The following is a 27,126-nucleotide window of genomic DNA, read 5'->3' on the forward strand; positions in this document are numbered from 1 at the left end:
TTGTTTTGGAAAGGAGGGAGCAGCTCTYTGAACGAGGGCGGACTGGGGACAGCGGGTGCGTGTTTGTGGCTGAGGGGCGTCCGTGGGAGATTCTGTCCTCTGTGACGGAAACGTCSGCCGCCTGATAGGGAAGGAATAGGCCCAGCACCTCCCGGCAGCCCCCGGAGCCCCCCAGGGTCATTCCTGTGTAAAGCTAATTGTAAACTACTTTCTACAAAACAAAACTGCCATGAGAACAACTCTTGTGTTTGAGGAGGCGGGATGAGTGAGGGAATGCATTGGTTTGGAAACAAAATTTTCTAATTCTCTAATCTATTCATCTACAAGGCAGACAAATAGTTAATTTGTTTGTATTTTAGACGGGCTATTTCGTTGCACGTCGTTCCTTATAACACTCCACAATAGCTTAGATGTAGCTGCCAAGGGAAGCATAAAAGCACAGGAGAATGAAGCAGGCTTGAAATTAAATATGGAACGGGGAGAGTGATGTGTTCGGGACATCCAGTTTCTAGGAGGAGACTGGCAAATTGTGGGAGAAATTTTGTTTTTCCTTTTAGGGAAATAGATTTGTTGAATTATTTAAAGTGGGGAAAAGTTCTATAAATGAGGGAATGCCTACCTGTATCTAGCCCCTATTGTTCATAAAGATGAATGTATAGAATGCTGCTAGACAAGTGAAAATGATGTTTTAAAGTCTATTTATTTGAAGTCTGCTTTCCTAGGATGATGAAAAACCAGTCCAACGATAAAAATGTTCTCCAGCTTCTGTCATACGTAAATTATTCTCACATTCCCCCTGTTATTGTCAAATCGTTTCCTTTTCCCTCAGCAATCAACTGTTCTTGCAACTGAACTTCGCGTGCTCATGGAGTTTGAAGGAGGAAAAAGCAAGAAAATCTAACTTGCCATGACTATCTGCCCCTTSCCGGCATTCCTGGCATACTTTTGGCTGCCTTCTCCCCTCTCATCAGGGAGACTTTTGCACATGATACAGTATATTTTTGTCTAAAAGTGAATATTTTGACTCTTTTGGAAATCACCCGGAGTCTACACGCACAAGTCCAAAAGACTCCTGTCAACCTGAGGCGCTTTCTGGCGTTGAGGTGTCTGACTCACTGTGTCGACCTTGTACTTTGTGTTCTGGGGATAAAGCAGTGTATAATTTGGATTTTGCTTTTGCCAGGATCTGTTTGTTTTGAGCGGGCCACGTGAGTTCAGCAAAAAATAGCGCTGGTCAGTTTGGTTCCTTAAAGGCCAGGGATCATTGTGTGGTAGCTGCTGAAGCTAAAACAGGCACATTTTTTAGCACCAYTAGGCAGTTAAACCAGTCAGGAGGCTCAAAAGCTTTGGGTTAGGAAGCTGGAGAGAGAGAAGGGTGTTGTCTATTAAGAAAGAAAAGCTAAGCAATTCCCAAGTAAGACAATGCTAGCAATGGCTGTGCATACACATGCTAAAATCTTCGTGGGTGAGTAAAGAAACTTTCCATTCGCTTCTCTTGGCATTTTGCTTTGACCTACTTCCCACCTGAATGGTAGCACTCCAGCCCACAACAATATTCTAGAGCAAGATCAAAGGAAAGGCAACACATTTACTTTCAAAAATCGGGCTCCCCACTCCAGTCTTAAGGGATTCTTTTGGGTTTTACTCTCAATTTTGTTTTCGTGGAGAAACAGGCCAGCTACCATGCGAGCAGGACCCCGGGGGAAGAAAATATTTAGAGCAGCCAAGCATTTGTTGGAGTGGCTGGGAGAAGTGGCCACGTGGGCAAAGGAGCGTTTCTGGTTTTGACAGGGCCACGGAAACGCTGCAGCCAGAGGCTGGGATTCACAGTGCAACTCCCTGCAGACTTCTGTGCGCTCCCTGCCCACGTAATTCCGTGTAAAATGGCTCTATTGGCAGGCCAGTACTAATCCTGCAAGACTGATGCCTTTCAAAATAGCGTTTCCCTTTCCCTCTCTCTCTTCAGCTAATCCTGCTCGCTTACCTGGCTACAGAAGCAGCCAGTGTGGCAACCTGCCCGGCAGCTTCCACAAGTACCAGTTGAGTGTCAGGTGCCCCAACTGGCATTTCAAGTGGGTGCACTGGGATGTCGGGAAGTCGGGCGTGTGGCAAGGAGAACTCGGCTTATGTTTTGTAAGGCACATTTAAAAATAAAGCAGCGGGGGGTTGGTTTTCTGAAAACGGCCCACGTTGGAAAGGACTGCCATAAAGATCCCCGTTCGCAGATGCTAACATCTGTCAGTATGTTTTCTGTGGCTGACTTAAATCTGTTTACAGCATTCCAGTTGTTTTTTTTGTGTTTTTCAACAAAACATTTTAAAGGGAATGGTCATAAATGTAAGTTTTTAAAAAATACATTATGTTCCTGGGATGTGATTTTTCAAGTGGGAAATAAACAGGAAATAGGTAACTGAAGTGCACTAGAGAGTACTCCATACACTAGAAATTTTCTGATTTCCCCTTTTCAGATCCTCCTCAGAAGTGAAAATAATGAATATCCTTGCAAAGTCATCTAATTGCTGCCTGGCAGGCTGGTAACTGTTCTCCTCGCAGCTCTGCTTCCCAGGATCTAGGAACCTGTTCCTGCTTCGAAGCCTCTTCTCTTTTCTTTCCTTGAGCACAGTTAAGACTCCCCAACACTGGGATTATTCCCTTTGCCTCCACCCTGCTCTTCTGGTAATTCTCAAACTGGGGCACCAAAACGCAGACAAACACAGACAAACGACTACGGGGAAAAAAAAGCAGCTTGGAAATCACGTAGTCCAGCTGCAACATTAAACTGCATTAGATATTTTCCATAGAGATTACCTATGTCATTGCCCAGGTAGCCCTGAAAATCTGTTCCGCTGCTGCTGCAGATGGAAAGGTGAAACTTGGGCTTCTTCCAGTGCCACTGCAGTACAACGATTTGTTACTTTGACATTCCCGTTTATTTTTCAGTGCTAAATATTTACATGATCTTATTCTGTCTAGGGGCAAGGTGAAAGCACCGTTATCTGATAGACTCAGTACAGGGGGGGGAAAAGCTCCCCCAACACAAACCACTGGGCTTAGACCCTGTGCTGCGACTGGACAGTTAAATAAAAAGCCTTTCTTCCTCTTGCTTTCTTCCTTTCCCTCTTCCTTTTGCTTTCTTCCTTTCCCTTTTCCCCTTTCCTTTTTCCTTTTTCCCTTTTTCCTTTTCCCTTTCCATTCCTCTTTCCTTCTCCTCTCCTCTCCTCTCCTCTCCTCTCCTCTCCTCTCCTCTCCATTCCCTTGGTTTCTGTTCTAAAACACGTCTGATGAAGTAGCTGGTGCAGCAAAAGCATCCCAGGAAGATGGTAGCCAGGCGAGAGCTCGAGCACGGCGCAGGCTCAGCCTCTTTGGGGAGCAGCCGTGCAGTGGGGCAGGCAGGTGTGGGGCACAGGCCACGTGCAGGACACCCCTGTCTCCTCCAAGGGCCGCGTGTGCGCTCGGACTGCAACGTGTCCGCATGTTTCCAAAGGAGGAACCGGTAAAGATTCTTTTGTGGGGCAAGAAATAGGAGTAAATCTACTGATAGGTTTGTTTTCCATGATAGAGAAATCCCAGAGAGAGGTAAATAGTGTAGAGAAATAAATATTATGGAAGCATCACGGTCCACAGTTCTGCATTCCCCACCACTCATCTTGCAATTTGTTTTTTCCCCCCTTCCTACATCTGACTGAAATGGTGCTTTAGTGACCTGGGCAAGCTTCTTGCACCTGAACATTGCATTTCCCCCTGCTGCCCATTTCATGGCTCAATCCACCAAAAAATCATTTTAGAAGAACTACAAAAACTAGAGGAGAAGGGGAAGAGCAAAGCTGTCACTCATAGGTTGTCCTATAGTGGCAACCACTCCAAGGAGTAGAAAGGCCACTATCTGAGAAGGTAATTTTCCAGCCCTAGAGCCATGATCAAGGTATGTGGGGTAGAACATTGTCTCATTGAAACCAGGAATAGTAATTTTCCAGCACCTGCTATTTGTCAAGAATTATTCCAAGATGCCCCTACGTAAAAGGTATGGAATCTTTCCCTTAATTTTTGACCTTTCTTCCCCTTGAATTTTTGTATCTTGAAAGTTATGTGGCTGACAGAACTGAGAGCAGAAATCTTCCACGTGGGTTTTACACCCCTACCTTTCACTAAATGCATGAGTGCAGTCCTGACCTGAAGGGAGTGTGGAAGTCATGCTGGAGCAGCTCTCCAAAACATTTATAAAAGCCAGACTGTGTCTCTGGAATTTGTTTTCCTGCTACCATGGTACAGAAGGCGAGAGCCATAGCAGTGATAAATGTTCTAAATACCTGGATGGACACATGCTCAGTTAACAGTTAGGAGAGAAATCTAAACTACCCAAATACTGTAGRTAATTTCTGTGCGACTTGGACAGGTAAACACTCTCTCTATGCACACACTTAGTTTCTGCATAGATCAGTAGATGCACAAAGAAAAATCACTATAGACTCAATTATAATAGCAAGTTTCCCAAGATGCAGTTTGTTAGGATTCACTTTTTGTTATCAGCTTTGAAAAAGCTTCTGTTTGGATATGTAAAATGTGTATAAATCAATACTGCTTCGAAGGATCCTACAAACACAGTCTTACTCTCTAGGAAAGAAGAAAGTCTTTGGTCCCAAAGTCCGTCTGGTGTGGTTTTAAAACTGATGTGCACACTCTAATAAATATATAAAAAAAAGAGAATTTGTATTGTTTGGCTTCAAAAGAGCTGACTCTTAGTAGGACAGGTGTCTTCGCATCTGTATCTTAATCTTGTATACAACTTCTTGTATACAATATTAAAGATTAAGAAATAAAAAAYCAAAAAAAAGAACTCTAGAGGATTCCTTTTTAGTTACTGTATCTTTTTGTAAGCRTTGTGATTTAATACTGGGATGCAACTTACAGATGTTAGGAGCACTTAATGAAGTTATCTTAAGCTCCCATGACAGTCTCTTTCAAGTCCTGACTGTTGCAGTACCTGCTATTCTTGTCCCATTTCTCTGAGCCCAACAGTCAGCAACATCAAACTGCGGAGGGATTCACTACAGATTGCTGAAGCCATCAAGCATCTTTAAATTAATCCCCCTACTCCCTCTTTTGCCTCAGAGGTCTTTGCAGGGCTTGGAGAAGAACATATGCCTCCAGTGAATGGCAATGAAAATACTGAGTAGGAGCAAGCTCCASTGGGAAGTGCAGTCTCTGCAGGTTCCCTGTCTCCATGGGTTTGGGCTGCAGTTTGGCCCTTGAAACTCATCCTGTCACTGTATGATCCTGTTTTGTCTTCTCCTGTCCAGCAGCGACCTTCTTTCCTAGAAAAGAAGTAATTTTTAAGAAAATTATTTAGAAGTATAAAATTACATGACAGTTGGCATTGGAGGGAGCTGGAGGGGCACTGGAGGAAGGCCGTCCTGGTGAGATGGGGCGAGAGAAGCTGCTGGAGTCCCAGTGTCACAGGTGGGAGATGGAGCTGAATCTGGGAGCTATGGTCCCAGGTGAGGGAGTGCGTGGTAGGTCGCTGGAGAAGGAAGCCTCGTATGGTGAATACGGGAGCAATCATAAAACTGCACGATGCCGTTTTATGTGACCCACCCCTCGGAGTGTCCCTGAATCCCCTCCAAGCCCCTGCAGCTCCTGCTATGCATTAACCTGTCCGGGACACCGGCTCTCCTCGTTGTTCATCTCAGATATGATCTAGTCACGACACTTACGCATGTTTTTGTCTCTGTCCCACAATGATGGGATTATGTGTTTCCCCTGCCTCTGAACAAATGCCAAATCTGTAAATTCCATTCCACATGACAAAAAGTGTGCCAGGAAACTAATTCGAATGCAACAATTTATGTCACATCTTCAATAGAGAGCTATAAATTAACTGATAAAATTAAATAACATAAATAGGAAGTAGAAGAACTTGTTAACAAAAACATTCAGTGCCTAATCTTTGCAAAAATATTTTTCATTTCTTTGTTATTTCTATTAAATTCTAAGTGCGTATTTCCTTTGCATGAGCTTAAACTGCCAAAACTCCTTGCAGCCAAGGCTATTCAGAAATGCTGAAGATTATGTGTAATAGGAGCTCATGTATACTGTGCTGCTGTGTACATCTGACTCATCATCTGTAATTGGGCTGCCAGGGTCTGGACGAGAATTGTAGCAATAACACTGGAGAAAACAGGCATTTAAAGTGGATGCCTCAAAAATCAGGAAAATCTCTGAGCTTGCTTTCACTTGAGCAGTGTAAGCTGGGAGGAACTGAGCCGAGCTGCATGTTGTGGGTTTGAAACCAAAGGACTGAAATCCCATTGTGAGCAGAGAGGAGGATGAGAGGAAGCCGAGGCAGAAAGAGGCTCTGCCTCTGATTTTGAGGCTGTAACTTCAGCAGATCAATAAACTGCAGTCAGCTAATTTAGTTTTAAATGCTTGTCGAGGGTTGTGCTGTGTCTGATAAGATATTTCTAATATCCCTACATTAAATTTAGGCAACTCCTATGTAGACAAATAGACTTTATCCCAAGGTTAGCTAGAACAGAACTGTAGAATACTTTAAAATGTACAGAGTGTTTCTGAGCTTTTAGCATGAAGATCACAACATTTCCTATGCAGCCTTAGACATAAAAGAATTTTCCTCTGTTAAAAGCTATAAATCATATTTATTGGAAAGATTTCAGCAGCTGAGTTTAAGATCCACTTCCAGCATTTTGAGAAGCAAAGTAAAGCTGAGAATAGGTAGTCCTGTCACATGCTGTGTGCGCTTCTAAAAGAAGCCTCCCCTTTTTCCACTGAGGCAGGACAAGGTTGGGGCAGCCCCGGCCGGTGACAGTTCTGAGAAGTCAGGAAACGCACGGCCAGTCCTGGTGGGAATGATGGGCCGGGYTGTACCCGGCGGCCACGTGCCCCTGGCCCGCGCACAAGGGGAAAAGTAGCTGCTTTCAGGACAAAATTAACCCGTTCTCAGCGGTGTCTAAACAGCCTGATAAAGCCAAGAYGCTGCCTGTAAGGCAGGCTTGAGCTGCTGAGTAGCAGAAGCACTTCAGCACCCCCATGTTTTTAGCTGAGCTTGTGACAGTTACTATTTATTTAACTCTTCCCCATTAAGTGTGTTTTCTGTATGAGCATTTGCAAAGTTCGGGGCTGCTGCTTCACATTTGGCTTGCGTTTCACATTTGGCCCCACAGAAACACAGGTCCCGCACAAAAGCCTGCGAGCGCGTGGGGCCAGCAGCGTGAAGTGCYCTGGCCCGTGGGTGTCCTGTGGGGAGGGTGCTGTGAAGCTCCCTGACCCACACGTGTCCCGTGGGGCCGGTGCTGTGAAGCTCCCCGTCCCGCGCGTGTCCCCGCGCGCCCCTTCCTCCTCTCCACGGAAGGGCCGGGAGGCCACGGCAGCGGCACCGCCCCACGCGCCCACACGTCTCCGTCGGCCGCCCCGTGCACAGCGGCGCTTCCCAGCCTCCGCCGGAGCGTGCAGGCCTCGTGACGCTCCTCAGAGAGCGGCGCGCCGCTTCCCTGCGGCCGCCCCGTTCCCGGCGAGCCCGGGGAAGGCGCCGATGCCTCCGCGCAGCCCTGACGCACGCGCGGGGGCCAGCCGAGAAGGCAGCATTTATGTTTTCATTAGTGCTTTTTATAGCCGGGAGCCAGCTGCAGCCGGTTAGCGTTAGCCGAGGACGTCTATTAGCGTGCGGACCTCTTGCGCAGGATAAAGGGCTTCTCATGGAAACAGGGTCGTTACTCACGGTGCCCGCGGAGCCCTGTTTACACGGATGCTGCTGCTGCTGCCGTGGAATACACATTAGAACAGCACGCGCTTCTTTAGGAAAGGAAAACTTTCCAGGTTTCAAGGGGATTTTGTGTAAGAACTTTCAGCAGAGCAAATCCAAAGATTTGCCTCCTGAACTGGCTTGTTTAAAAAAAAATATATATGATTTTTAAATATTGCTCAGCAGCAATGCAAGAAACCATTTCTGTTTAAGTTTTAGGTTGAGATAGGAGTAAACAGTATTCCAGTAAGCCCTGAATACCCCCATTGGGCTGCTGGGCTCTTTGYTGCGCATGATCTCAGTGACTGGCAGTAGCACTGCCAGCCTGCAGGAACCGATGGCTCAGCTGTCCTGCCCCAGTTTCCCCCAGTTCTTGCTTTTTTTCTCTCTCTTTCTGTAGAACATAATTAGTCAGAAGAGTGTTTTGATATAAACAGCTAAAGCAGCTGCAAAAGAGAGTGCGAGGAAGGCAAAAGAAGAGCTGTTCATGGAGCCCTGCTGTGACAAGCCCCATGGGCTCYTTGCGTCAGTGTGGCACCTTCGCTTCCTGGCCAGACTGAGTTCCCCGAACTCTTCTGACAACTCTGCTCCTCTAGGAGCAGCAAAATTTTGCTTATCTAGTGCTTTGTGTTTCTGTAGAAGATGTGCAATGAGCGTGTTCCCTTTTCACAGTTGGTTTGTTCATTTTCACAGTTAAAACTGGCTGCCCCCTCCAGTTTATCCTCCTGCGGAAGGTAGGTTACACTCAAGACCATCAGAGCTATTCCTCTCCTTCCCACATTTTTGCTTTTACTTGTGGTGTGTTTTACAGAGACTGGAAAAAGGTGGTTATTGTGAAAAACACTTTGAAGGAACTCAGAGGAYGAGTTTTCATTCCTTTTACCAATGTCAGTCCTGCAGATTGTTAGTGATGAACTTTTCAAGTCAGCATTTCAGGAAGTTCTGCGTAGAAGGCCTTTGTTTGAGTAGTCTTCTCATGAAAAACTTGATGACATCAATCATCATCATGTCATAATTATACCTTTATGATTCCAAAAGAGAAGCTTTATAATGCTATTCATTTTCATCTGCTAAACAGTGTCTGCTGGTGAAACCGCTCCAGGTGGCAATGTCAACTCACATAGTTGGATTATAGTTTGTTACAAAGACAAAAATGTCAGATTATCTCCCAAAATTGAATTGCTTCTAATCTCCTGCCCAGATAAATTTCCTCCACCCATCCATTTAGGAACACCACCCTCAATGATGCACTTAGAAAGAATGTGACAAAGCTCTCCTAAGTACTGTGACACGGGGGAAGCCCAGCTCCTGAATGGTATGTGTTCCATGCCTACAGCCCTACCCTCAAGATACAGGTGGAAAACTTCTATCAGCAGTACCTGATTTTTCCTTTAGAACAYGTTCATTGATTTGACTCAGAATTGCCTTCACATGTGTGGGTCAAGGCTCTGTTCGTTCCAGTTGCTGAGGTCGCCAGTCTGAGGTCTTCAGGAAGACCAGAAGAACCATTTGCTTTTGAGGCAAAGTAGAGCTTTGAAGCGCTCACATTGTTCTCTTTAATGCAAAGTAGCAAAATTCTGTTGGGAGATTTTTCACCACGTTTTGTCAATTGCCATCTGATAGAAACATTTTTTGTTCATTTTTGCAATGCTCCCAAGTGCTCCATAACCTSTTTTTACTGTGTGCATGGAAATGACCTAGATGGCGTCATCATGTGTTGGTCCTTGGGCTTGTTTTGAATTCAAGGTTCTTCCATTCTCAGAGTCCCATTCTCATTTGTGCCTTATGCTGTTGTGACTGGCAATAAAAACCTTGTGCAATAATTTATTGGGAGGAATATGGAGATTTAGGAGACGCAGTTTTCCTCAGCAGAGTTTTCTCACAAAGATGACTGGGACAATTGGCACCGTGTCCCTAGGACTGGATATTGCAGATGTAGCTCCGTATATTAGATACCGTTTTGCAGGATTGTGTAGCCTCTTGCTCTCCAAACAGTTTCTTTCTCCTGGAAACATTTGCCAAAGACCTTGTTAGTGTTTTCTCAAAGTCCCTGCTTCTAAGATACCTAATTGAACACAGCCAGATTTAACATAGCCAGATCCYGAGCGACTGATCCCTTCTCTGAGGCAGTTGTCTCTTTCCGTTAATTTTAAGGCTCTTACTAGCTTTTCTGATACGCAGAGAACACGTGGTTAGAGGTAAGGAGACATAGCCCTTACAACCCCCATATTCTCATGACCCTGAGAATATTATGAAGGTAGTTTTGGGCGAGCACAGCCTGGATTCTCCCATTCCTCATTGCCGATGTGGCTGTACGCAGCTGCACCCTGCCACATCTTGCTGAACAAATCCGGGGGGAGATTTCACTGATGGTCAGGCTGACGCAGGAAGATCTTTTCCTTGTGTGTTCTGTCCTTAACATCTTTCATGAAAAAATGAAGCACATGATACGTGGGAGTCATGGATAAGAGAGAGATAAAGCTGCAATCTGACCTTTTGTCATCAGGCAGTATCAGGTCGACAGCTATTTATTTTATCTAATCTATTTGCATATAACTTACTTTTTCTTGCTGAGTAATTGTAATAGAAAATTTCCTTCTGTTGGCCCCTTTGTAAAATAAGGAATCTCTCTGCATGTAGAAATAAAGTATATGTCAGATCTGAGAAATAATTATGTTGCTTCCTGAAAAAAAAAAGAGTGGTCTTGGGATACAGAAGCGTGACTGAAAACATCCTTGCAACTAAAAGATTCTGCAGTCGCGGAGGATAGAGGAAAACTTGGGAGCACAGAAGGAAGGGAGGACAGAGGAAAGCTTGGGAGCACAGAAGGAAGAGGGGTTTGTGTGTGTGTCCGTGGCAGGGGATTGCTGGACTCTGAAGAGGAAGGAGCTCTGAGGAGCTGCTGGAGTCTCCGGGCTGGGATACGTGCCCAGCCTTGTGGGGCATGGTTTGGAAAGCCACCCATGTACCCGATGGCATTCATAAAGATAAAAGGCGGCAGGATAAATTAACCTATTGATCTCTGTAGATTATTTACCTGGCCTATTGTTCGTTCTCCCCCCACTGCATTTGTGTCATTCCTCGCTTTTGATCCGTGCTAACATTGAGGCATGTGGGCAATTGAAGGGAAACTGGTGGATGTGTCATTTGTCAGACATGGGAGCATGAGCCTCATTGGGATTTCTAAGCTCCAATTCCATGATAATAGGTGTATTTGATGGCAGAAAAGCACTCTTTTCTTATTATTCGTGGTTCAGATTGCCAGCTCTACTTCTTTTACTTCTGTTTGGATATGCAGAGCCAAGCTCAGTTTCCAGATGTAATCTGGATTGGTAGCCTCTGCTTCAATGTGAGTCATGGTGTCTGTGAACCAGTTGATAAGATGGGATATGGTGACTTCACGTCAAGTAATTAAAACTATCACATGGAAGAAGTCTCTTCGCCATGACTTGGGCAAAATCTGAACCTTTTTAATTTTCAGTGACCTGTAATTGCCAGTTTCCTCTGTTAGTCAAATTCCATTTTCTCAAGATCTCGCATTTAAAATTTAGCAGCTCAGATACTTCGTTTTTCAGCAGCAATTCTGGTGGTTTTGAGTGTGTTTTTGCAGTTAGTCAAACTCGGGTTGTGCTTGTTTTTCTTTCTTTCTGCCTTTCACTCGGTTGCAGAGARCAGATGGGCTGTGGCTCTTTCAAGCGGGGAGGGGAAGGCCGGATTGAAGGAGCATTCCAGGTTTCGGTGCAGTACGTCACGGATTCATGTATGGAAAGGTGCTGAARTCTCCAGAAAAGCTACACATGATCATTAAGAAGAGTGGTTCTGCCRGGGAGCTTCCCATTGGGCTTGACAGGAGTGTGATATATGGAAGGTGTGGCCGGGTTCCTGCTTTTCTTGTGCTGGTGCTCAAATACATTCCCAGTTGCCAGCTTTCCAACTGGTGTCTTCTAAGCTGTTCAGAAGCACCATGGGAGATCAAAAGAGAAACCCAAAGCAAGCCATTTTGCTTATGAAATAGTGACTTCTGGGTTTTGGTGCAATTAGTTGCCCTGAAAATTTAAAGCCTTCAACCCTTGGAACTTAGAGACCTCAGCTCCTTTCCTCCTTCCCAGCAATGCTAAAATGCAGAGAATCATAGCTGTCCTCTTTGCTAAAGCCTTGCCTATATGGAGAACTCACAGAGAAATGAATGTGAAATATCTGGGGTGTGCATGTAAATTGTGCCTACTTTCCATAGTAAAGTAATTTTGTTATGCTCATCTGGAGGACCTCCTAGCGCACTGAAGGTTGGTGCAGGAGAGTCGTTCCGCAGTAGCTCTCCAGGATTTTTCCCACTAGCTTTGTCTCCAGCACTTTCCAGAGAGTGCAGATGCTCAGTTCGGCCTCGGCACCCTCATTTTCCAGCGGCAGCAGCAGCAGCATCCGCGGCAGCAGCAGCAGCGGCAGCGCCCCGGCTTTGGCGCTGCTGCTCGCAGAGGTGCCACCCTTGCACTCGCTGCAGGGACAGGCACACATGGGCGGCCTGGCCGCGGGGACACGACGCGACGCCCTGCACCGCACGGCTGCTGTGCTGCGCGGGGCTCTTGCCGAGAGCAGGAACCCGCCGCCGCCGGGCGCTCCCGCTGCTGCCAGCGCCCTCCTGCCCGCGCTCCGCGGGGCCCCCGGCCCAGCCGCCCCTGCGGGCAGCGGCTCTCCGCGTTGCGAGCTGTCCCTGGGCCCCGTCAGCAGCTTCTCACACGCTCTGCCCGCTCCCGCAGGCGCTCCAGGGGCACTGGAGCTCCTTTCCCCTGCTTCGTTCCCCCACTTCACCTGACAGCTGCTGTTCCAGAGCACCCTGCAGTCTGCTTGGCTTCTTACTGCATGCCGCTGTTCTCTTCCCAAAGAGCTAAAAATCTGTTATTTTTAAGAGCTAGCAATTAAGGTGATTGCAAAACAGCTGGAGGGAGGATGAGTTCGAGTTACGTCACTGGGGCCATGCAGTGTCTCAGCAAAGGCTAGCTCCCTTCTAAACAAAGWGCATTTGCAAGCATGTGTAATGTTGGTGAGCTGGAAGCAACATCTGCCTATAGGTAGCCTGATACTTTCCATTATGAAAAATTCTGGTGACCTTTTCTTTGCAAAGCTGTTCCAGCAGCATTGTTTGCTAGAGACTTTTCATGTTCAAAGGGGAATGCCCTTAAGGTAGGAAAATGCCTTGTTTTCTTTGGCAACAGCTGCAGCGGGCTCTATGGTGGAAACAGCTGGAGCTGGGGAGGGATGAGCGGGGAGAGATGGGAGCTGAACTTTCCTCCTTGGCTCAAGAGGTTTGTGTCACCCAGGACAGAAAAGCTTTAAAAGATGAAAGACAAAGACCTGAAGTGAAGCTCTTCACCAGCTCCCCTCCAAATCCAGCCGATCCACTGCCCTCTGTAAGGGCTTCACATCCCACTTCCCACTTGTGYAGGCCAGAGGAGATTGAGGTGACAGTGGGTCACCTGCTCTCCTGTATTCGGACCCCAGGCTCACAGCTTTCTACTCACCTGCTACTGGAACTCGCATGTCCCCTAACTCAAACAGTAGCGGACTGTGGCCAAGCAACAAGCCTTGCTAATTTTATATATACATATATAKAKAGAGAGATTTCTTTAGCAGTATGGAAAGAAGCACAGGTGCAAAGTAAAGTATTCCAAGGGGAGGTAATACCAGATTTCCTATGGAGCACAGCTTAAGGATGTACTAAAACCTCGAAATGTGGCATCTGTTGATTGCAGAGCRCTCAACATTGCCACTTTCTGACCCCTACTGCAAGGGCGCTTAGGAAGCCTTATTGTATTTGCCCAGTGGATAAAAAGAACGATGTGAATGTATGTGAGCGTGTGTATGTATCGTACCTATGAACTGTGTGTTATTCTTTCTAGGCCCATGTTTTCTCCCAGAGCAGCACAACCTGCTGCAGTTCTGWTTTGGGGATTGGGCGACTCCTTCCATTTTCTGATGTTTTGTCAGCCGGAGTTTTCATTTCTTGCAGCACAAACTATTTCTGTACCAGTTAGTTTGCAGTCACTATAACGATTAGCTGGTAATCACTGTCATTAGGTAATCAGTATAATCCATGAACCTGAAAATTTTATCCTTCTCTCTCTCCCCAAGAGAGCTCCCCAAGAGAGCTCCACAGGAGAAGGGGAGCTGCGTACTGCTATATAGTCACATGCCAAATCAATTTAGCAAGCAAATAGTAAAGCAAATAATTGCAGATACAAGTAGTTCTGGTACAGCTATTTCTCTTGCACATGCAAACAAGGGATTTGCACACTTCTGATGTCACGTTTTGCGTACACTAATAATCTTATCTTTTTGCACACACTAATAATCTTATCTTTTTGCACACGCTAGAGCTTGGTATTCCAAATAGATACGGGGAACATGAAAATGTCAGCACTATAAATGAAGCATTTTAGCATGTGGCATACAATATATACCACTTGCAAAGCGTGTGGAATAGTGATTAGAATTAAATCCAGGAGTATCTATTTCTTTTGACCACTTTGTGTTAAAGGCATTGGGTTCATTCTGGGTGAATAGAAGTTGTTTCTGAACAAAGGAGCAGAGCTGGGTTAAGGGCTGCAACTCTGGAATTCACTGAGAAACTGGGAGACCAGCATTGGGGAGTCAAGAGGAGAGTGAAGGGACACACAGCAATGTGGGACCGCGATTTTAAGGGGGAGTTACTGGAATTTGTTCCAGGTAGAAGTGTGTGGAGGCCTCTCTATTTCTTGTGTCTGGAACAAGAAAGTGAATCCCAGAATGCGTAATCCAGGAGGAGTGGAAAGGGTGGGGAGGAGGTAGGAGATGTGGGAAAAGAAGAGGAGGAGATGAACATTCATTTTTCTTGTGGTTTGAAAGGTGTGCCTGGGATTGACTGATGGGGATTGGGTTAAGTCATAATTGAGTAACAGCTTATTCATCAGATAATCAATTCTGACCTTGTAATAAGGGGGGATAGGAGAAACAGTATGTTTAAGCAAGCGTGGCTTTGGTTGAGAACAACTATCTATTACTTTTCTTTTTTCTTTTTTTTTAATGTGGGCTACTGGACATGGGCAAGTTCTGCTTTGCTTCCCAAGGAACTTAGCATCTTTCATGGTGGGCTGACCCAAGCTTTGCCCTCGCTTCCTTTTTGTCCCCTCAACTACTTGTGCAGATGTTGTTTGCACCACCATTGCTCAGGTCTGTGGGTTGTTGGGATTTCCMTACTTTAAAACACATCTCTCCATGTTATTAAGTTAATGTAAACCACTGTGAGTAACAAAGCTTTTTTTTTGTGACTAACTAAAAAAACTCTTTTTGTGGAAATAACGTATTTTATGTTTAAGTTTGTATATTACATGGAAAGTGGAAATAAGTAGAGTACCCTTCATGTGACACATATAAGCTTTAAAATGTTATTTTAATAAAAAGAGTGAGCAATTCTTATTCTTATTAAAAGAAATATATATATAATCTTGATTGTATTGTCAAGATCTTTGCACTTTCTTCATCTCCTCTTGTAATTCTGCTAACAGTGTTTGGCACTGCTGATAAAAAGACAAAAAAAAAGATCAGGTAATTGCATCAAGCGTGTACTTTGAAATGTCCTTAGAATTCTTTTTTTTTTTCCACCATAAAGGTAATTGCTTTAAAGTAGCCCAGTGATCWCAATACTAATCATTCCTGATAGTATTTACAACTGCCTAGTGAGTCTTTTGGACAGGTGAAGAAAAATTGCAGCTGGCGAGTAGCTTGTTTCCTGGCGTGAGGATAGTCTCAGGCTGCTATTCCAAGAGAGGTTAGGGAAAAAGTTGCTATGCAAATACTTGAAGTAATTCAGTCATTTCACTTTTAAATAAGGAGTTGTTAATTAGTGCACATTTTGGTTCAGATTATTGTTTATGATTAGAACAAAAGACTCCTTATAGATATTTTTAAAAGATGCAGCAATGAGGTAGGAATATCTGTTTCACCATGTCATAATATCTTGATTTTTTGTAGGGATATTTTCTAAAGTGCTTCATTTGGACTGTATTTTAATTACATTAATCCTACCCAACACTTTAACAGAGTTCTAAAATCTCCAGCAAAGTGAACTGGAATGCATCAATTTACCATTCATCAGTAAGAAGCTGCAATTATTGCACCAAAATTTTTGCACAAACATAATTATCATTTAAAGTCACATACCTAATACTTACATCTTTGAAGTGTTAGATACATATCAGCTAATTAATACTCCCAATTTTGACTAGCAGAGTGGTCAAACAAGAATGGGACTTCAGGCTTTCTGGGGAGGATCAACCGTCTAACATAGTTTAGTCCCAGGAGAAAGTAGTTTCCTTTCCTCCTCTGCTCAATTTTTGAATTATTTTGTGCTCTACTCAAATGACAAACCATATGACATCTTTATAGCTGGTTGTGCTGGCAAACAATTTTGTGGAATTATTTGGGCAATCTGTTTCTTTTCTCCTCTTTTAGGAGGCGAGATCTTTGGCATATTGGTCCACARGGGTCATCTAACAAGGAAAATTCACTTTATTGTTACTGTTTTTCCCTTTCTAGTGCCCACCATAATTATGCTGCCATGAAATGAACCTTCTAGCTGTATGCCTAGCATTTCAGGAAAACATATGCCCAGTATCTCTGTACAAACTCTGCCCTGGAATTACTTTTCTGGAGCTACACTGGGGAGATGACAGGAAAGTGCATCGGATTTCAAGAGCGCTGATAAAACCTTGGTCCTRCCATGGTCACAGGGAAGTTCTGAGGAGCTGCCTCACGGTTCTTGTCTGACAGGAAGGAACCACCGGGCTGCTCTTGGAGACCTGCTCCTCTAATGCCAACAGCTTTGATTTAAGTTGGAAAAAAATGTAACATTTTCAGTCTTAACAAGTAGACAGAAAACAGGGTAGGAGGGGAAAACTCTTCAAGGGAGCTAGAGAAGAGTCAGTGGGAATTACTGGCCACGGAGGAAGGCGATACCTTTGGCAAGGCCGTGGGAGCTACCTGCAGGAACTGCTCCTGGCACCGTCTCTGAAATGGGTCTGTTTAACAGAAGTCCCATGCTGCACTTACAGAAATTAGAGACATAAATAATGTGGCTTTGAAAATGGAATAATAATCTGAATATTAGGAACTGGGAATAATACAAAGGGAGAGCAGGGAGAGAGTGTGTGTAGGTGTCTGAGTCTCCTGCAGAGAATCTTATCGTGGTCAAGGAGGAGGAGCAGAGCCGGGATATCCCCCAACCTGTTCCTGCCTGTGAAGTTAGAGGAAGATTCTGCGCCGGGTACCTCGTGATCGAAGCACATCTGGGCTGCCCCTGAGGTGCTGCTGCAGACGGAGCAGCGGGAGGCGGCAGCGAGGCCTGGGGCCTGCAGGCCTCTCCTCCTCCTCCTCCTCCTCCTCCCTGTGCTCCACCAACCTGCCGGATGAACAAACTGCTCACAGCAACAAGATATTTCTCGGGCATGAGATATTTCCTATTTGGAGAGGAAATTTTGGGATAGACTTCATTTTTCAAGAGTCCTTTAAAAAGCCGGTGGATTGCGACCTTTCCAACGTCGCATCGTGAACTGAGTTGCAACAAACAGCTCCCAAAGGCTACTGCAGTTCACAGAGAGGTTTGGGAAGTGACCAGCAGTTACGTGTTACTTGCTGCGGGTGTTGTAGCAAGTGTCCTTACCCTTGTAAGCATTTTCCCTGCCTCTGCAATGATAAATCAGGGTGCAAAGGTACAGAGAACCCAGGTGATCGCTATAGGTCCCCGCGGTGGAGAGGCCTCTCAGGCTGCAGCTTCCCGTATGGATGATGCTGCTACGTGAAAATAAATAAATCTAGCCTGAGCTGGTGCTGGTTGGAGGGTGGAGGGAAGATGAGTGTCCCAGCAATAATGAAAGCTCCGAGGTGCTATTAGCAAGGGGAGCAGATTCCTCACTTCTCTTGCTGTATTTCGCTGGTGAAAGACCACCTTTAGTGTAGCCACGGGGCTTTGTTTTTGTTTTTATTTTGCCTGCTACCTTTGTGAAAGGAAATATTTAATAATTTTTTCCCATAAATGTTTACCCGTAGCTCTCCCGAATTAAGAATGTCTCACTCTGCAGGAATGTGAACTGAAAACCAAATAAAGCTTGTAGGCTTCACAACACAGTCCTTCGTGCCAATGCTTTGGCCTGTGCTTAGTGATGACCCACAGTCTGACAATTTATGTCCATTTAGTTGTTTAAAAACAGCAAACGTGATTTGTTTTCTTTTTGTTTTTTCCTTTAAGTCAGCAAGAAAGATGTTACTGGTTTTGCCACTAGCTTCCTACTGAGAAAATGTAGAAGGTACCTGTTCAAATAGGTAGTATTTTGCTTATTATAAAAGAAAATCCAACCTCCCCTACTACTCACAGGTACAAAGTGATTAAAACTGGTCTGTCTCATTTACCAGCTGAGGCGCCTCACTCAGGCTAAAGGAAATGCTGAAGTTCATCTGCTCTGTTGAATGCAATATTTTGTCACTCTAATATATGTCAAGAATTGAAGATACAAYGACACGTTTTTTAAACCAAGCTGTGCTAAAATTGATCTCTAGATAAGAAAATTGATAAAGCAGATCATTAAATAATATCTACATTTTCAATTATAGAATAATTGAGCCAATTCAGTAAACTATCCAGAATATGCATCAGAAGGGAAATGAGCCAGAAATTGTGGCAGATACTTGGAGGCAAATTAAAATTTGATATCGAAAGGCTGCTCTTTACTTTTGAAGACTGTATTTTAAATGTTCAGTGTTAGTAAAGTACTTGTAATACAGGGTTATTAGCTTACATGTTGTTGGTGGGTTTTTTTTCCTTCATGACTGTAAATGTATGTTAGTATTCTGGTAACACCAACTGGGCTTTAAAACTTGAAAAGATGAGGAGGTTTTGCAGGGCTCTGTACGTTTTTCCCTCTAGACTGACTTGCTGTGTTTCTGAAGCATTTCTGCTGTTGCTTTCMAGTAGCTTTCATTTTTAAATTGTTCTGTCCCTCCTGCAGCTATACAATTAAAATGAGATACTGTTTTTAACATTGTATGTTATCACCTGTATCAATATTCGATACTAAAATTATTTCTACAAGTTGGGGGAGCTTCAGAACAAAGTTTTGAAAGCAAACTAGAGGACAGACACCTGAGGCGGGCGGGTAGCGATGGTCCCTCCGGAAGAAGGACAGTTTCTTCTCCTGCAGGTTTCACCTCAGGTTTCACCTACGTACGTCTGGATTAGTGACCTCTGGTTACAGAAGGCTGTGACAAGGTGTCCCAAGGTGTGTTTTCTTGCCACCATTTGAAGCCAGGGTGCCCCTTCACCTGTGCTGGAACAGCCCCCCATGCTGCTCTGCTGTGCTCTCAGTCAGCAGCGGGGTAAAAAGGCCGCTTTTCTTCCGAGATGTATTTGTTTGAACTGGATCGGTTCCTGATCTGATTCCAAGTGCTGCCTCAACCTGTTTGGCCAGCACAGTTATGAGGAAGGAGGGGGGACGGTGCCACAGCCCTGGAGTGGCAACAAACACTGCATGGCAGAAACTCCGCGCCTTCACTTAGCCCTTCACTGCAGGCTTTAGTTTCTGGGCGAATTTTTAGTTTGTGGATACTAAATGATGATATGGTCCAACAAAGAGAACTCTTACAGGCTTCAGGTTTGATACAAGTATATATCTATCTACGTATCTGCATATGGGAAAATATTTAGTTTAAAATCTTGCTGCTCGTGGACATGATTTCAAGTTACTGGTAGTTGAGAAAACTCCTGTTAGAGAAAGCAAAAAGGATCTTGAAATCTAGAGAGCATTCAAAGGCATGTCATGGGAAGCTGGAAGTTTTCCTGACTGAATCTGGTCATTAAAAAGTTTAGTTTGTGGGGAAGTGTAGGTGGAGATGTTAATATTTCTTTCATTACTCGGCTAGAAATTTAAAAACAATGTAAATAGTTTGCTGCGCCTCAGATTTCCTATGTTCAGTTTCAATCCAGAATCACTTTGAGTGGTACACGCATAGTAAGAAAACAAGTTGCATGTGGAAGGCAGATTTGTCCATTTCTAGTCACCTTCTGACTGCAAGCTTTGCAAATTTGGATTTTTATTTTCCGTGGTCAGCTTCGCTTTGCTTCAGGCGGCCCTAGGCCATCAGAGATGCACACGCCTGTGCTCTTTGCTTCACGTGGCCCTCTTCGGAATCTGCCCCACATACGGCAGCTTCCCCTCATGGCAAATCATTTTGATTTGATTCTGTAGATGGCATAAAAACAACTCGAAAGCTCAGGGGAATTGCAGTCCTTGGCTTCCTGGCATTGTTGTATCCCTGGAAAACTTGTGGCTAAAGCATGAAGTACAGGGCTGTGTGGAAGTTCCTTGCTGTACGTTGAAATGCTGTTGCAGTATGGAAGGATAATGTTCCTGCTCTCTAGTACAGTCATTTGTGAACAGCTCTGCTAACATGTCAAGTTGGTTGTGTGCACTGTGTATAGAACTTCACCTCTGCCCAATGTCCTTTTTCTTTTTCTTTTTGGAAATCTCTTTACTATTTGTTACAAATTACAYGATTTAGAACTGTAGGATTTAATATATATMTATATTTATAGTGAAGCCATCTCTTTAATTGTGAACCAGCTTGCAAACCGAGGAAAGCGTGGAGCTTGTTGTGATAAACGCTAGAGAACTTAGCAATGCTGCACTGTATAACTTTTTATATGCCTCAATTTACCAGGTATAAGTTTTCCGGTTAGGTCATAGGCTTGTAAACATGTGCATTGCTGGAAATATTCTGTGACCAATACCTAAACAGGAGCCAAAGGATTTCCAGCGGGCTGCGTTTTGCATGTTTGAAGAAGAAGAGGAAACTTTAATGCCTTTGGAGATGTCATTGTTACTGCATGAGAAGGAAAAGGAAAGTAAATTCTATTCCCTTTCAGGTTCTCCTGCCCTCCGTACCTTGGTCTTTTGTAACTAATGTATTTTAGCTATAAAACTATTACAGAGTTCTCTACATYGTATGTAGGGTGGATCTGGATCCCTGTCCCTTAAAACTAACAATTATTATAACAGCTTAATAATCATTAAAAAATAAAAATTGAAACATTTAAAGGTGCACTGTCTATACAAGGGCTGTAGTACAGTAACACCCCGGCTGTAAGATTAAAGCTAGTGTCTATAATGCAGAACATAAATGTGAAGAGTAGTAGGAATGTTTCTTTGATAGGAAATTTTGAAACGGGAGGACAGCGTGCTCAAAAAGATCAGTGCATGTGGCACTTGAAAATACGTGTGGTGAGGCAGGCAGCAGGGGAGGGGGAAACCGGGATGGGAGAACAGAGGGTTAGGAATTCAGATTAAACCAGTGTGGGATGATAATAAATGCTCTTTTGGTGTCTAATTCCAAATCAGATGGTATCACGTTTGCTAGCCCTACAAGAACATCTATCTTTCACTCTGCTGTAGGTAAATAACTCTTTGCAGCTTAAAAAATCAATTCTTTGTACACCCTAGGTGTGCAGCGTGTAATTTTCAGTGTTGATCTGCCCTTTTCCTGGGTGTTCTTGTCTCTTCATACCGGGTCCCGCTGAAACAAAAGGCTTTTTTTGTGCCTTTGCGATCACCTGCTCGGTTTAACACTATATGAAAAGATATATTTAGATAAATATAGTTACAATTTGCTTAAAGAATGTCTTTGGGTCAGGAAAGGCAGGTTTGTGGTGAATTAAGCTTTCATACAAATAAAACTATTCCCCAATCTAGGTGTGCGTGTGGAATATTTTTATCATATGTTAGTGAGGCGGCAATTAAGAGAAAATATTTACAACCATTTCAGAAAAATGGGGGTTCAGAAAAGTGGAGTAAGGTTCACCCATTACCATTACCATTTCAGCATAAAAATTAGCAGCAATTAGACCCCCAAATGGTATCAGGTACAGCTTGCAGTTACCAGCTCTTCCCCAAGAAAATTCGTCTGAGTATTTCTCCCCTTTTTTGTTTGCTTCTTTTTGCATAGGGAATTTTTAACAATCAAGAAAAAAAAAATGTATATTTTATGTAGTTTTGAAACTTAAAATTTACATGCACACAGTTTTATTGTAGCTTATRTGTTACATTTTCATCTCTTACTGTTCAGCATTGCTTCTACTTATAGGCATACTGATAATTAGTCTTTAATATGTTGGGTAATAAAGCTTTGTCACACCATAGCCTGAAACTTAATAAACAACTACTACTTTACAGTTCTGAAAAATATTTCTAGGAAAAATAGTTGTGAAATTTTCAAAGAATCAATTTTCTGTCAGATCATCTTATAAAAAATGATAACTGTCTCATGAAAAGGTCATTATGACCAACTGAAAAAAAAGTGAAATTGCTGAAATGCCATGTTTTGAAACAATGCATTTTTCCTATTCTCAAACCACTTTTTTCCATAACTGAATTCCATTTCTGTTACGATTTTTTAACTTTATTTTTAATTGGTAAAGCAGAATGCTTAGATTTATCCAAGTGGGATTAATTACATTTCATTTTTATTTGTTCTATTTTTGTTTTGTTGATGTTTTATTCTTCTTGCTATGGTGGGAGCCCGCGATATTTTTTGGAACGTGGCTGAGCTTTGGAGCATGGCTTATTGAAAATGCAGGCATTTTGCCTCCCATTCCTGAGAATGCCCTTCAGAGGCTTTATCTGGATTAGATTCAGAATCCTTCAGTTTTTAATTTAGGCTCTTTTGATGGCCCAGCCTAGGGGCACATGAGCACCCTGTGCCATGCGATTCAACGTTCCCATTGCCGGGCACTACCTGGCAGGGGAGATAACTCCACAAACCGTGTGTCCTGTGACTCGAGATCATGCCTCCAAATGCACGGCCTGGATTTCATGTAAAATCTCATTTTTATGTGGTGGTCCTCCATGTCTTTTATTGCATGTTCTGTAGGAGGAAGCCCTCTTTGGGCATCCTTCAGATCTTCACCTGGTAACTCCTAAACGTGTTGTTCWGAGTAGGGGGTTCGAGTCAGGCTGAAGGAGGGCCTAGTTGCCTGGTTTGGGACCCTCAACACAAAGAGATCCCACTTGATCCAGAGCCTCAAGAGAGGTAAAAAAGAGGTAAAAAAGAGAAGTAAAAAACAACTGCAGAGAAGCTGACAATACACCCAAAGCAAACACGCACCCTATTGCCTGCGGCCAACAAGGATAAGCAGGAGCTTAAAGGGCTCCTTCCTGTAGGCCAAGCGTTTGGTGCAGTGTCGTGCCGCACTAACCCCCAGGAGCTCCAGCCAGGATCAGGGCTCCGCTCCATACGGGATGCTCAGCRGGATGTAGAATCGCGCTCCCGGCCCCAGCACCCACTCACTTCCATACAGCCAAGGGTCAGTGAGAGAGGGTCTCAGCCTCGGACACTGAATACTGAATCAGAGAGGGGTTTACACAGGGATTTAATCCCCCCCTAATTTACAGGATTATCTTCTGTCTCTCTAAACTCTTCCTGTAGTTTTGATTAGACACGGTGCTTATTTTTTTTTTTCCTCTTTCTTGAGTATTTGAAGCAATGAGCAGAAACTATGACTGCTCTTCTGAAGGGATTCTGCCTTTAAGGACTTTCATAGGAGGAAGAGGAAATCACAATCAAGCGTAGCATGACCATGCACTTTGTTGCTCAGTATTTGATCAGAGTTGTTATCTTAAACCCAGCATAATCACTGATTTATTGTAAACTGTGCTATAATAGTGGCCATTTTATTAACACCTTTTAATAAAACAGTGTTCCATGTGCATGAGAAATAAAATGAGGGTTATTATGGGTGTAGAATAGTTGCGGTAGAGATCCCGGAGAAGGGAGTTGTTCCTTTAGGACCATTTCCACTAGCACACACAATATTTGAAATCTCTGTATGCATCAGAAGATAACCAGAGTGATGAAGGAAATGAGAGGTTCTCTCTGTGTGTCCTAAGATTATCCATTTCAATTAAAAAAAAAAAAAAAAAACCCAAACAAATCAGTATATGTGTATATGGTGGATTTAGTATTTTTCCCCCATTGTGTTCTGCAGGTTCTGATCCTGCTAAAAATTATCCCTTGAAATTATAGAAAATTGAAAATGTTATTATAATTTTGGGGGGGTTTGTGTTTGACCCTTGTTTAGTGTTCAGTGTAGGTGGAGTAATTTTAAAAGAGCAACATGGAATTTCTGTAAGTGGCTGAATGGAGTCAAGGTGCTGGAACAGCACCAATGTACGCAGGTGCCTGCCTTTCTCTGCCTGCTTCACAGCATGAAATGAAGGACTTGGAGATCAGTCGAAATGTGGGTTGTTTATTCTTTTTCTTTTCCCTTTTTTTTTTTTTTTTTTTTTTTTTTTTTTTTTTTTTTTTTTTTTTGTCGTTCTGGTGGGTTTTTCAGTGGTGTCCTAGACTTGCTGGTTCTCTAAAAATACTCTACAAATGTAAACCGTGAAAATAGGATTTCTCATTTTGAAAATTTCAATGGGAACATGCAAGATGTAACAATATTCTGTTTTTTTTTTTATTTAAAACTGGAAAAAATGTTGACAGCCACACTTCAAGATTTTTTTTTTCTTTTAATCATCAATTTCTGATATAAATATTCCAAACCTACCTGGGAAGAACACTGTCATTAGTGTTTGTATTTCATTTGTAGAATTACACTAGAGTTGCCACAAATGTTTTCCCCCCTAATCTCTTATCTATCCGAAATATGGAGAAGAGCAAGTTGTTAGAAAGGAAGCGGAAAAGAGGTGATATCAGAACATTTCCTCCTGATCTTTGTTTTCTTTACCTGCTACATTCTCCTGCTCTTGCTTCACCTCCCAATGATCTCCCACCAGTTCATCTGCTGTCTGCATTCCTTTCAGCTGAGACATCYCCTTCTAAAATAGGGCGTGAGATGGTGGCTGCCCGACGTGGGTCAAAATGTGGGGATATCAAAGGGGAAATCCTTTGTGCATGGGTTACAGCTGCAGCCTGTGCTGGGATGTATTGCCTCTTGTCCTGCCATGGGATTTTCTCCAGGCGGCAGAGACCGTGGAACCACGTTCTTCTGAGAACGTGGAACCACCGCGTTCTTCTCCAGAGGGAGAAGCTTCATTGCTTCTCCTACCATGCGGTGGCTACTCACGGTTCCGCTCCCGCCTGCATCATCTTGGCCTACATGCGGTCTTCAGAGCGCTGCAGACCATGGTTCAATTTGGGAGAAATATGATGGACCAAACTCAACAGTCTCAAGACTCAATTCAACCTCCTATGCAGGTCGCAGCATTGGCAGGGAGGAGGTTAAATGAAACATGGAGCAAGGGGAAGTTTTCAACGCGATCATGTCCTACCAATACTGGCTCTTCTAGTCCTGGACAGAGGGATACTGGTTCTTCCAGTCTTGGCTGGAGGCCACAGTGGGTTAGGACGTGGACTGGGGGGAACAAGCCCAGTGCTGCTTAAGCCCCAGGCTGAAGCGGAGCCTGGCTGCTGCTTGCTGCCTCACGAGTTGAGTTTCTCCAGGGGGAAATAGGGCTGCGTTGTGTTGTTGTGCTTGAGAAATCACAAGAGCCAAGTTAATAATGCAGTTGTTGCAGAGGATTAAAAAAAAAAAAAAAAAAGAAAAAAAAAAAGGTGAAAATAAAGAAGATCTCAAGGGAACAAAAAAAATGCTTTAAAAATGCAAAAAATAAAAGGATGTAAACTATTCAGACTTAATTTATGTGAAAATGAGCCTCCCCTTTAGTTTCCTAGCAAGACCTGATTTTACATTTTTGCACTTGATGACATTGGTTGCCCAAAAACCCCAGAATCTTAGACTCCAAGCTTGCAAGAYGCATAAAAATAAAGCAAAGGGTCAGAATATGTTTCTTCTCCTTCTTCAGTTTTGCAAATCATATATTTTTATGATTATAAATAGCTAAATCAACAAACTTTCACTGACTGGGGACGTGAAGCACGCTTTCGTTATTGACTCTCCGTGCTGCTTGAATTCCTTCATGCTAAAAATTAGAATTCCCTTTGGAAAAGCTCATAGCTTTTGGTAGACTTTGCTGGACTACCCAGGAATTAGAAGTTAATAGGTAGAACGCGGCGGCTGCAGCAAAACAACATAATCAATCCCATCTGCTTTGCTAATTAATCATCCTTAATATGCAAAGTCAGGGCCCCGGGGAACTTGCCCAGGGAGTGTGTGCTTCGGAAAGGAGAATAATAATTTGTTACTTCACTTTGGGTCCGTTGTGTGCCCCGTTCTGACTTCTCTTTTTATTGCCAAAAATATTGCACCAAAAACCTGAGGGGAGCCCCCGGGTTCGTTAGCGAGGGCGAAACTATAAGCGGGATGTGTTTTAATTAGGCTGAGGACACTGCAGCTCCCAGGATTGGGGGGTTCGATAAATAAAAATAAAAAAAAATAAAAAGTTTTTYTTGTCAGAAAATGCCCGGTTAAATGATCTGAATAGAGCACTCTGTTGAGGACTTGGGTTTTCCAAAATAAAGTATGTGAGGGAAAGGTCTCATTCACTTTTGGCATTGCTTTGTTAAGTCGGTTTAAGCCAAGAAATATTGTTGTTCCGCACTGTTTGCCGATAGTAGAAAGTTTACATACTGGACTGGATTTTTTTCCCCCTCCCTCAGAGGACGGAGAAACTCGCTATGAATTTCAGTGACAAAACGTCGCGTTCGCTTCGCGGAAGAGATCGTTCCGTTAACAAGTCATCGGGGGCGGGGGGGAGAAAAAAAAAAGATAAACAGGATTAACTGTTTACTTTAAGTGAGCAGAAGCCCGGTTGTTTTTCCTCCCAAGAACACAATGTCCCCTGTATCTGGTTTCCAGCGCGCTGTTTATCGCCGCGCGCCGCCGGCTTGGCCGCCGCTCGCGCAGGGCCGGGGAGGCGGCCCGAGCCTCGGCCCGCCCCGCGCCGCGGCCCTCCCGGCCCTGCCCGCGGCCTCGGCCCTGCCCGCGGCCTCGGCGCCGCCAGCCGGAGCCTCGCGGCGCGGAGCCTCCGCGGGAGCGGGACGAGGCGGCCAAGCCGCCAGGAACGGGCACCGAGGCACCGGGAGCCCGGGGCGGCCCTCGCTTCTGCTTCCCCCCTTGCCCCGCTGCCTCTATGGTTTTTTTTGTTGTTGTTTTTGTTTTTTTGGTTTTTTTTTTTTTCTGTTTCAAGGAGGATGGTGTGGCCTGCAAGCAGCAGAAGCTCCCACTGAATGCAGTTTTCCCTAAGAAAACCCCTCAGAGTTAGAGCGATTCCTGTACCTTGCCCCTTCCCTGAGGAAGAAGCACACATACAGTGCCAGCCACCCTGTCAAAATGCGTTTTAGGATGTTCCCTGCCTTCCAAAGTGCAAAATGAGCTGCCATTTCTTTTTTCT

The 27,126-nt window shown here is 44.1% G+C and overlaps 1 protein-coding gene and 1 long non-coding RNA gene across 2 annotated transcripts in view; one reads left to right on the forward strand and one right to left on the reverse strand.

The window, feature by feature from the left end:
* Window positions 1–27,126, forward strand: part of SPIDR (scaffold protein involved in DNA repair) — a 187,565-nt gene that overhangs the window by 125,925 nt on the left and 34,514 nt on the right. The window lies entirely within an intron of this gene.
* On the reverse strand, window positions 4,892–12,621 carry LOC112947427. Its single transcript, XR_003249407.1, has 2 exons — window positions 12,563–12,621; window positions 4,892–5,312 (listed from the first exon to the last, which is right to left on the reverse strand). It is a non-coding gene; the product is annotated as an uncharacterized LOC112947427 (long non-coding RNA).

This window comes from Nothoprocta perdicaria, unplaced genomic scaffold, assembly GCF_003342845.1.
Source record: "Nothoprocta perdicaria isolate Ctin4 unplaced genomic scaffold, notPer1 scaffold_231, whole genome shotgun sequence".
In the NCBI taxonomy this organism is placed as follows: domain Eukaryota; kingdom Metazoa; phylum Chordata; class Aves; order Tinamiformes; family Tinamidae; genus Nothoprocta; species Nothoprocta perdicaria.